This window comes from Nicotiana attenuata, chromosome 1, assembly GCF_001879085.1.
Source record: "Nicotiana attenuata strain UT chromosome 1, NIATTr2, whole genome shotgun sequence".
NCBI lineage: Eukaryota > Viridiplantae > Streptophyta > Magnoliopsida > Solanales > Solanaceae > Nicotiana > Nicotiana attenuata.
In genome coordinates, this window is record NC_031989.1 from 55,435,470 (window position 1) to 55,447,681 (window position 12,212).

Here is a 12,212-nt window from a genome sequence, read left to right on the forward strand (position 1 = left end):
TATATATAGTATGTATATATAATTATATATTGCCTTATATAATATATAACTTATATATATTATATATACTATATGTATTATATATACTATATGTACATATAAACTAGGAAAACTTACATAAATGTCCCAAATAAATCTCAACTTACCAATCTCTAGCCATTAGTCATAGACTTACCAAAACTAGCCAACAAAAATTAAAAAACCAAATAATAGGGTTCTTTCTCTCAAAGAATCACATGCAAAAATCACCTTCCATATTTTTAAGCGTGATTAGCAACATTAGATACAAGACGGAAAGGAAATTTCATGGACGGGGTAGCAAATAAGGTGATGAAATACAAAAATCTTATAGAATATTCTAAAAATCTAAACAAAAAAGGAACTTTTTCAATGGGTATAGTTGAAATCATTGAAAATATATAGATAAGTCAATATACAAAATTGAGGAAGATTGGAGTGATTTGGACTGGTTTTGTATCAAAATTCGTAATTAAATCGAGTTCAAAAAGGTCTTCTGCGACACATGTATCAAACATGTATCACGCATGTATCACACACGCAAGTATACATGGATATACATGTGATATACAATTGATACAAATATGATACATATGTGATACACAAATGATACACAGTGTGATACACATATCATTTTTTTTCATGTTCAGCTTTTACTTCGAATTTTCAATTCAAACCACCTCAAAACTTCACCAAATCATCCCAAAACTGAGATTCAAGCTTCTTAAGTTATGCCCAGTCTATTCTAATAACACCCACTCAAAACAAAGCACAAATTTGATATTTTTTTGCTACAAATAGCTAATTGGCTAATTTGCCTAATATTAGTAATATTTTATCAATTGGCCAATTTTTGTAATGAGCTACTTATAAATGGACATAGCTGGTAATTTCCCTATAAACTAATACATATATAATTTATATGTATTAGATATATATATAGTGCCTATATATATATATATATATATAATATATATAGTTCAAATTAAAGTTTACATTTAATACTTGGGGGCCAAATGGCTATTTTTAAAAGTGCCAAACGGTTAAAATTGCAGGCCAACGGCTACATTTTAAAATTCTAACCGTTGGGCCCTTTTTTAAAAAAAAAAATATTTTTTAAAAAAAAAATAACCGTTGGGCCCGTTTGGCCCAGTTGAACCGGCCCAGGCCCGTCTGCCGGTCCCGGGCTCGCGGGCTTTTTGTTAAGGACCGGCCCACTGTGGGCTTTTGCACCACTAGAGATCGGGCCCGTTTGAATCGGCCCGTTTGGCCCGCGGTCCCGGGCCGGTCCCGGGCTGGGCCCGAACCACAATACAGCCTTATGTTAAACTTCCAACTTGTAGACTAGAAGAAAAAGTAATATTAGCGCTGCTACTTTACACTCTATTTGGATTATTGTTAGCCATCGTTTTATAATGTACTGTACTGTATTGTATCGTATTGTATTGTATTGTTTTATGAATACAACGTTTGGATAGATTGTACTGTTTACTCTTGTTAAATAACATCTTTTCTGATTGGTTTGACTGTATTGTACTGTAGTGTAACTGATAAGTTTACTAAAATACCCTCAATTATTTTAAATATTAAATTTATCAAGAATTACGATAAATTAAGAAAATTCATTTCTATTAATTTATCACCAATTATGTCTTATAAATAGATTAAGTAATTAAATTCATGTAAATTCTAACAAAATTAATGGAATAATTTAATAATATTAAAAATAATAAAAAGTACACTCAATGTATAATTAGATCATAATAATAATATTAAAAAATAAAATATTAAATAAAGAATAATGACGGTGGAAACGAACGAAGGCAAATTACGTAAAGAATGACTGACAGAACCAGTTTAGGAAAAAATGGGACTAGGATAAAAGTAGATTATAAATTGGAGATTTGGAGTTAAAAAAAAAAAACTAAAAGATAAAATAGAATTATAGAGTAAATAAGGGTATAATTGAAAAGAAAAATAGAAAATAATTTCACCATATCAAATTGGTTGTTTCAAAAAATATAACTTTTCATTGTTCCGGAATAATAAATTTAACAATGCAATGCAATTAATTTTAAGTAAACAATCAAAACAAACATTATTTTGAGACAAGAATGGATAACAACCATCCAAACAAGTTGTTAGTGCAACGTTCTCAGTAGGGGTGTTCGTGGTTCGGTTTGGATCGGTTTTTCCCTAAAAAGAAACCAAACCAAGTACGTCGGTTTTTCAAATATTAGAACCAAACCAACCCAATTAAGTCGGTTTTTTCTCGATTCGGTTTAGGCCGGGTTTTGTCGGTTTTTCGGTTTTTTTGGTTATTTGTCGGTTTTTTCTTAAATATAAGACATACACTACCAAACACATATTCCGGCGATCACATTTTCAACGTAACACTATCAAATCAATTGCCCTTTGAGAAATCTATTATTTACTAAAATATATTGATAATAAATGAATAAAATAGTGATGAATAATTTAAGGACTCAATTAAAAATATATTTTTTTTAACATGAAATGGATTCTTACACTTAACAAAAGAAAACTACCAATCAAACTAGAATAAAAAGGTAAAGAATTGTACTAAAAGTGCAAACGATTAACATTCACTATAAAATTTTTGAAACTTTTTATAAAATTATACATATATATAGGTGTAATAATAAATTTGAAATAGCTACTCCTATAGTCGGTTTGGTTCGGTTTTTTTCGGTTATTTTTTTATTTAAAACCTAAAACCTAAACCAAATTTAGTTCGGTTTTTAAAAATTTCTAAAAACCTAAAACCAAAACCAAAACCAAAAACGTAATACGGTTTTTTTAGTTCGGCTTTTCGGGTTTTTATGAACACCCCTAGTTCTCAGCTCGCATCAACATTCTCCATCAACTCGCATCCAGGCGGCTCGGTGACTACTGGGTTTGTTGACCCTACCTTTGTACAATTTCTTTCGGTCAAATTCTATACTTGCAAAATATCTGTTTTGATCTCGTTTTTTCTTCTTCTAATCTGTACTCATCAGAAGTGTATAGAGCTACAGAGAAATGGCGATGTTAATAGCGGCACGTTGATTATCAGCTGGATCAGCTTTATCAGATTCACTGCGTTATACCTCTTGCTGGCGGTTTTTCTCTACCTCTTCCAGGGAGGAAAAAGACACATTTGGTCCCATTCTCGTTCCATCGCTTTCCTTTTCTCTATTTTTTCCTTTATTTGTGCTTTTCTTTTTTGGGCTTCCCCTTTTCACATGTTTAATATTTTACCTGAGCTCTTTACATGTTCTTGTCGTGTTAGTCTGAAATTTTGAAAAGCATAGTCAAATGAGAAAATGAATATATTAGGAGGATCATTGTCAGTTGATGGTCAATATAAGAAAATAATCAAACTGTGATGAATCGTGAAATAAATGGGGACAGAGTATTCGTATACTCAAGCCAATTTAATATAGGATTGAGCCATTGGCGATTGAATATTGAATGATTAATTGCGTGTTAAAGTCCTTTAGGATTTTATGCTGTTGTAAGGGTTTGTCCATGTTTCTAGTGAGAAGAAAGTAGGTTGCAAAGAGATTAACCAAAGTTTATTTTTTGATAATGGTGGTGTTTAGTCAGCTTGCACCACCTCGACTTAGTCAGCTACCTGAGACCTTCCACCAGTGCATACACGGATAATTCTGTCCGTCAAGACTTATACATATTGGAAGAAATCACCTAGCTTTTTTTGCTCTACTGGGATTTGAGTGCCGGTCTGCCTGTCCATTCTAGCTTCATTGACCTCTAGCTCACAAGCCATAACTATTTCATTTAATAAGAAGATTTATGTTGCTAACGGATTTGATGGCACCTTGCAGTTCTTTTTTCTATATGGATGTGTTTCTCTTCTGTTCTCTGCTTTATCGATAGTGAACAATCAGCTGTCTTCAACATAGATATGATGCAGAAGTCTTCAACATAGATATGATGTAGAAGTTTTCCAACTGCCTCCTTAACTAACTAAAGCTCCAGTCAAGCGAGTATCGAAATGCTTCATATAGAACAACCATAGGTTTCTGGACTGATAATACAACAACTGTGCTAGAGTATATGCTACATGTAGCTTTTCCTCTGATCAAGAGGGCATATAGCCATATACTATAACTGATCCAAAGTTGTGCTAGAGTATATGCTACATTGTCATCCTGAATTTACTGTTTAAACGCTGAACTTAATTTTGCTATGCTAGCTCAATATAACTCAGATAAATCCATGGTGATTAGAGTTTGAAGCTCCCTTTTTAATATCTTTATTAAATTCTTCTGTAGAGAACCTTTTGGACGGGTGACCTTTAATCAATTAAATGTAACGTTCATGTCTTGCGATTCCATCAATCCAACTTGCTGTTTTTAGAATCTTGTACTGCCTCATTAAACGTTAATGTTAATAGAAAGTGATAATTTAATTAGAATTCTCTCATTTTGGCATAACAATGTTTCAAGGCATTGTTTCACTGGCTTGTGCACGGAGACAAGTTATTCTTACTGTTTTGGGTGAAAAACGGCATCCGATATCTTTATGATTTCTCTATTAGGCAAATCATGGAGTGCAATAGCTTATATTTGTTGAGTTTGTCCATTTCTTTGACAAATTGTTGTTCAAGGCAGCAATCTTTTTCTGTTAAGTAGGCTTGTTTTGCAAAGGATGTCAGTAAATCTTGCGATCTTACATAGTGGAGTCCATTGTTTTTTTGGTGGTGATGGTTTTTGGGGGGAGGGGGGGAGGTACCTAGAGTGCACCACGTGTCTCTTTACATTCAAAGGGTTGGTTCTCTTCTTTGCTCTTTCTGTACGTTTGACATTGATGAACTAGTGAACTGGTAATAGGTGTGAAATATCAGGTTGATCTTGAAATTCTCTCTTTAAGAGTTACCATATTCAGAATTGGTAGTCAATTCTATTCTCGATAAGGCCAGACTTTATTGGCTATCTTCCAAGTGTGCAACTACACCATCTTGAGTTTCCTTCTAATTGTACTTTTTATGTCTTTTTTGTATCTCCTCCAGGTTATGGGGGGCACAAACTCAAAGATCATTGCAGAATTTTGATATTGGGGGTGAGCGTGAAAGAATGCCTGAGCCAATCATACATGCATTTGGTATTCTCAAAAAGTGTGCTGCTAAGGTTGGTTAATCTGTAATGCTGTTTCCTTCTTAAACAGTTGATAACTTCTTCTTTATCTACTTCATTTTATCAAAATTTTGGTATAGTAAGTATGTGGTAATGCTTGACAGCAGTTGTTTTGGTCTTATTTTAACTTGTGTTATGAAATTGCAGGTGAACATGGAATATGGCATTGACCGATCTATTGGAAAAGCAATAATGCAAGCTGCTGAAGAGGTTGCAGAAGGAAAGTTGAATGATCACTTCCCTTTGGTGATTTGGCAAACTGGTAGTGGCACTCAAAGTTACATGAACGCTAACGAGGTATCAGCAGTTCTTGAACTTGCAGGTCCTAATGAGGGCTTGTTCTAAGCTTGAGCCTTATTAATTGCTTCTAGCAGGTCCAGAAATAATCTTAATGCTTAAAGTCCATTCAAAGAAATGGTCTTCATGGAAAAAACAAAATTTGATGCTCTAAAATTTAATTTAAGCTTTTCTCTGTGATTGAGCTTGTCCCCCTCCTACAGGACTTCTCATCTCATTGTTACTAACTTCTTGTTTCCAGAAAAAAAATATTATCACTTCAATATGGACAAATTACAAACTATCTCTTGTACTATGACTCATTTGCAAATACTTCCAGGATAAACAACAACAACAACAAACCTAGTGTAATCCCATAAGTGGGTTCTGGGGAGGGTAGTGTGTACACCTTACCCCTACCTTCAAGAAGGCGGAGAGGCTTTTTCCGGAAAACCCTCGGCTTAGGATAGGTAAAAGGAAGGGCAACAACAACAAGCGTACCAATTAGAAAACCGAAGCAAAAATACAAAACACTAGGTACTGCAATCAGACACTTCCAGGATAAACGTGTCCCCTAAATCTTATACTTTAGTATAAACAGTCATATGGGAAAAAATTCATTACTGTCCTTTATTGCTACCAGAGGCAAGAAAAAAAAAACAAATAAGTTGGTACAGGGGAAAGGGTAACGAATGCCAAATTCTCGTCTCCCTTCACTTTGATATTTTTATTCCATCCTTTATGGAGTTATCTGCATCTGAAGCCCGGTGTCCTAATTTTCAATGTTCTTGGGTTTCAATAGTTCCAGAGTGAAGCTTGATTACAGAAGGTAGGAATTGGACTATATTAAGGGTGGGAAGATTGCACATAAGGAGATGCGTGCAGTGACTGAGATGGGTTCTGCCCACAATTAAGTATATGTAATTTCATTGGTGACTTCTGTGTAATGCTTTTTCGTATCAAAAAGGTAATTTTATCTGTTAGTATTACATTGTGGCATTATGCCTATTTTTTTCGTAATTAAACAATGACTTGGGTGATACAAAGGGTGATGTTGGATACAAAAATTTGTACGGTTACATACCTGATGGAACCTAAGATTTCAAATGTAGGTCTTAATATGAATACCGTGAATCAAATGTCTGAGCTCATTCCAAAGAATGCATGATGTCTTGGCAAACACCAGATCTTTGAATTTGAAAAAGTGTTCCTGGATCTACTAATAAAAAAAGTGTTTCCTGCTCTTGATATGAAGAGCATGATCTATTTTAGTTTAGATGGCATGTAGTTAAGTATCCCACATTGGCTGTGGGAAATTTTTTGGTGTTACTTATATGATTTTGGGCAGTTATCATCTTCTGAGCTAACTTATGGGGGAAAATTAGGTTCAGGGTCCATTTTCTCCACATGGTATCAGAGAATGTCATCCCTATTCTTGGTTTACCCATATGTTGGGCCCTTATACTCTATTGTCTATGCACCAGATGTTCAGTCCTGGGCGTGTAGGGCTGGGGGTGTTAAGTGTCCCGTATTGGTTGAGGGGATGGCTATTGTCTCCCTATATGTTCGTGGGGCAATCCTCATCTCATGAGCTAGCTTTTAGGGTTGAATTAGACCAAATGTTCATGTTTTTATCAGTACCCAGTGCAGGTTATTGAATGCTAAAAATATGGGTGTTCTGTCTTCCACAATATTGTGATTGCTGGTGCAGTTATCTCCAGATAATATATTTCGATAAGGTCAATATGCAAGAGATCCCTTCTCAAAAAAAAAAATATGCTGGAGCTCTAATGATTATTTCCTACTTCCTAGTTGCTACCGTTATTAATCTGTTGGAACTTGACTGTTATTTTTGCCTTTTGATGATACTAGATACTTGGTTAGAACGAGCAAATGAATTTCTTTAGCCAATTACCCAATATATCTCGACTTTGGACTATTGGGTATGCGTCATAGGGAAGAGGGATCCACCTTTCTATATTTTGATGGGTTGGTTACTAGCAATGGAGAAAGTTAATCACATTCAAGAGTTTTCTGATGTTTTGTATGGGATTTGAGAGAAATACCTACTGTTATGAATAAATATGTTATGCAGAAATCTGATAGATGAAAGCTGCTCGGATAGTAATTTTACATGAACATGCATTCTGCCTGTTAAAACTTTAAGTGCATTTACTGGTTAGATTCGGGTGGTTTAGGTAAGATACTGAAATATTACTCCCTTTTCTGGTTTTTCCTTTGATTGCACCGGAAAGCACTGCTTTTGAAATTTGGCTATCCCCAAGACTTCAACAGTTGTGCTTCAGCGTTGCATATGCATTATGTGTTTTCTGTGTTTCTATGGTAGCTAAAATATTTCAGATCTTAGATGGGTTGCAATATATGTCTTCTGGACCTTTGAGGAAGTTGGGAATAATTTCGTTTACCTTCTTATGATCATCCTTTTCCAACTGGATAATGGTAAAAATTGATCTGTCATGAACTCATGTTTTTCCCTATCTAATGATATATTATTAAATATCTTCAGGTTATTGCAAATCGAGCAGCTGAAATACTTGGCCATAAGCGCGGTGACAAACATGTGCATCCAAATGACCATGTTATAGATCGCAATCTTCAAATGATACCTTTCCTGCGGTAGGCCTCCTTTAATGTTACTTTTGTTGCAAGATATGTTGCTATTCTTCTTACAAAATTATGCTGACTTCTTAGTAATGGTTATTCTTTTTCATGTGTAGGTGATGCATATTGCTGTGGCAGTGGAGCTAAATAAAAGATTACTACCGAACCTGAAACAGTTGCATACTTCACTACATTCAAAGGTTGACTATTAAGTTATGTCACTCGTACAGTATTAAAAATAATATATAATAAATTTCCCCCCCCCCCAAAAAAAATGTTCCGATAAGTTTTGAAATACTTTATGCAGCATTATTTGGTTCTTGTATTCTGCTATTCTGCTTGCTCCTTTACATATATGCCAGATCTATTGGTTCACAATTTTGCAATTCATGCTTATTCGGTCATAAATGCTCAAAAGGGAGCAAGTTGCCTTTTCTGAACTTATATAGCGAAATGGTGAATTTGGTTGAGCACTATGAGGAAAATAAATTAAGAAAAGTCAAGACAGTATCACAAGAAAAGTCCAGACACTAAAAAGATTGATTAGATCAGAGCATTATGATGTATCCATCTTCTGTTGGTCTGTCTGGAATTATTTATGCCTTTTGATTAGATTCTGCTATAATACCATTAAACCAAATCAAATGTGGAGCTCAATCTTTTGGAATGCCTTTACAGGACAACAAAGATAAAACATCAACCTCTTTCTCTTTTATTGAACACATTAATTATCTTCAAGTTAATGTTATTTGCCCAAATGTCAGAAGAATTACTATGCTTTTGGATCCGATCCTATCTCACAGCCTGATTATCTTAATTGCCAGTCTAAATTTGATCTTCAAGGCTAATGCTAATATTATCGGAGCAGCTAAGTCATGTTATTTGAAGTCATTTGCTATTTTGATTCAAATTCTACTGCTTGCCTTGGCATCTAGTCAATAGATGCTCTCACAAAATCTTCTCAATGTGTCACACTTCTGTAATATTACTATTAATTCCTTTGTAACTAAGCCGCTTTCCTATCCAATTACTTTTACCAGTCAATCGAATTCAAGGACATTATTAAGATCGGGCGGACCCACACACAAGATGCAACCCCTTTGACTCTTGGACAAGAGTTTAGTGGGTATACTACTCAAGCAAGCTCTATTTACTTTCAGCATTTTTAAATGCTAAAGTTGTCACTACAAGTAGAGAAAGAGTGTTCTCCTTGGTTTGATGGAATTGACAGAGTCTTGTGCACCCTTCCACACATGTATCAGGTTCTTTCTCAACCCTTTACTTTCCTTTAATTTCCTTGTTCCTCCTTTTGTCCTGTTTTAACTGATAACATCTTCACTGAGCAGCTCGCATAAGGAGGCACAGCAGTGGGGACAGGACTGAATACAAAGAAAGGGTAAGTGTTCCAGTATTGAGGTTGGGTTTTGGTCAATTTCAGCCACCCAATCTCCATTATTGGTATGCAAAGGTGGAGGGAGCATTCTACCTGCTCAATCCTTTAAATTTGTTTTTGTAATACCTCTTATTGTGTCATCCTTTCATATATCCAACTTCAGCCATGCTATATGTTTTGAATTGTGGTTACATTATCTTCATTCTCCATAGGTTTCATTAAAATTGCTGCAGCAGTGGCAGAGGAAACTCACTTGCCATTTGTAACAGCTGAAAACAAGTTTGAAGCACTGGTAATCTCATGATTCTTGAGTGTATCGTTTGTTGATTGGAGGTTCTGGTTGCTTGCTCATTGTTTTGATATAATACGCGGGCAATCGCAACCGATGTTTAGTGTTTAACAATTCTGGCATTGGCAGGCTGCTCATGATGCATTTGTACCAGTGGAGCTGTAAATACGGTAGCTGCTTCCATCATGAAGGTTGGGAATGATATACGCTTCTTGGGAAGGTATGCGTCTCATATGTATTATTTCCTCAGTAGGTTGCTATCTTTTGAGACCTCAAAGCTTAGAAGGATGTATGTTTTCCATGGATTATATGATTTTTTCAAATTACTTTCGTTGGAGGGTTTACATCCTTTTTTATTCAGTGGTCCCCGCTGTGGTCTTGGGGAGCTCATTCTTCCTGAAAATGAACCTGGAAGCAGTATAATGCCGGTAACTTCATTTCCTTTGAATCTTTTAAAAGACTATGTATGATCTCTTGTCATTTTTAACCTTTCTACCCAATCTTAAAAATGACTTCTATTTCAGGGCAAGGGAATCCTACTCAGTGTGAGGCTCTCACGATGGTCTGTGCTCAGGTGATATATCTGTCTAATGGATGATGTAATTAAATTGTCTTGAAGCTTTATGTTTTGACTTCCTAATATGCTTCTCCAGAGTAATTAAACCTTGATTCCAATGCATGACATTTATACAACTGGGTCTACGCTAGTTATTTGTTTTCAAGTTTAACGGTTGAGTCTTTTATGAGCTGCAGGTTATGGGGAATCATGTGGCTGTCACAATTGGTGGATCAAATGGCCATTTTGAGCTGAATGTTTTCAAGCCTATGATTGCTAATGCCCTTCTACATGTATGATCTGCCATTCTTTTTTGTTTTCTTGCTGTTAATACTAAATTAGAATTAATGGTAAGCTACTGTCAGAGTGAAGCATGGAACCATAAGATGTTTGCCAGCAGTTAACCGCGCTGACTTTTATGTTCTCACCCAGGCAATAGATGTGGGGTGGGGTGGGGTGGAGTGAAGTTTATTTTATCTCTGATCTGATTGTGACTATTTGTGGTTTATACCCCTCTCCATCTTCCTGGAAATTTAAAAAGCATGTGCATTCATCGTTGTTTTAGTACTATTGATAGTTTAGATGTACCATATGTGATGCTGTAGTCTAAAGCAGTTAAGTCTGTACCTTATCCAAAAAAAAAAAAAAAAAAACAGTTAAGGCTGTATCTGCTGCTGCCTTCCCAAGGCTGACATACCTCTCTTTTTCTGTCATGTCCAGTCAGTAAGATTGCTAGGGGATGCATCTGCTTCTTTTGAAAAGAATTGCGTGAGGGGTATTCAAGCTAACACGGAGAGGATTGCTAAATTGTTGCACGAGGTCAGTTACTGTGTATCTGATAAACTAACTTTGGTACCCTCTTCTACTTTACAAGTTTTAAGCTCTATTTTATTGATCTCATTTTGTGTATAACTTTGCAGTCGCTCATGCTCGTCACATGTTTGAACCCAGTAAGTATTCCATCTACATGTTCTAAGTACATGCTTACCTGCAGCAATTTTTACTACTACTTTTCCCGCATAGTTAGGACTGAACTGACAAGAACGATTTAAAACTGAAGAAATTTTACTGATTGCTGATATGCTTGCTGTCTATTTCAGAAAATTGGTTACGATAATGCTGCTGCAGTTGCCAAGAAAGCCCACAAGGAGGGAACCAGTTTGAAGGTAATGATATTTGTCAATTTTATTTAGGGGATCGATATTTTTTTTTTTTTTTTTTTTTTGGTTAATAAAAAATTGACGTATATTTGAATCTGCAGGATGCTGCTCTTAATATAGGAGTCCTCAAATGTGAAGAGTTTGATCAACTTGTAGTTCCTGAGAAAATGATTGGTCCAACTGACTGATCAGCTCCATTAGTTCTATCAAATGGGAGAGAGGACCATGGCGCACCATATTAGCTTTTCGTCCATCAAATTCAACTAGGAAAATAAAATATTTAACGCAATTTATCAGCACTTGACTGGGGGATTGCCTCCATTTTTGGTAATGAGACCCTGAGCTATAGCGAAGTAAATAATGGCTGAATCATTCTTTCTTACCGTTCGCTGTGCTAAGGTTGCTGTCATTACTGACGGGATCACAACTCTTTCCTGTTCTTTGTATGTGCCTTTTGGCAAAGCGGGTTGGCCTTGTGACAAATGGCTCATGTGATTCTCACTTCTAATGGTGATAGTCAGTAACTTTGACCTGCTCGGATTTTCTGCCTATAAGTTGAATTTTGCCTACTAGAAAATTACTTTCAGCGATTGTTTTGAGATATACTTCGCTTGCCAAAATAGGATCGATTTATGTGGAAGGAAGTGAAAAGAGAAAAAGCAAAAGATTATTATCGGAGCAGGGAGCACCTGTGATCGTTTAGTATCTAGTTTCAAAATAAAGCTTGTGATTCCTTTTA

At 35.5% G+C, this 12,212-nt stretch overlaps 1 pseudogene; it reads left to right on the forward strand.

Moving 5' to 3' along the window:
• On the forward strand, positions 2,862-12,009 carry LOC109236210 (annotated as a pseudogene).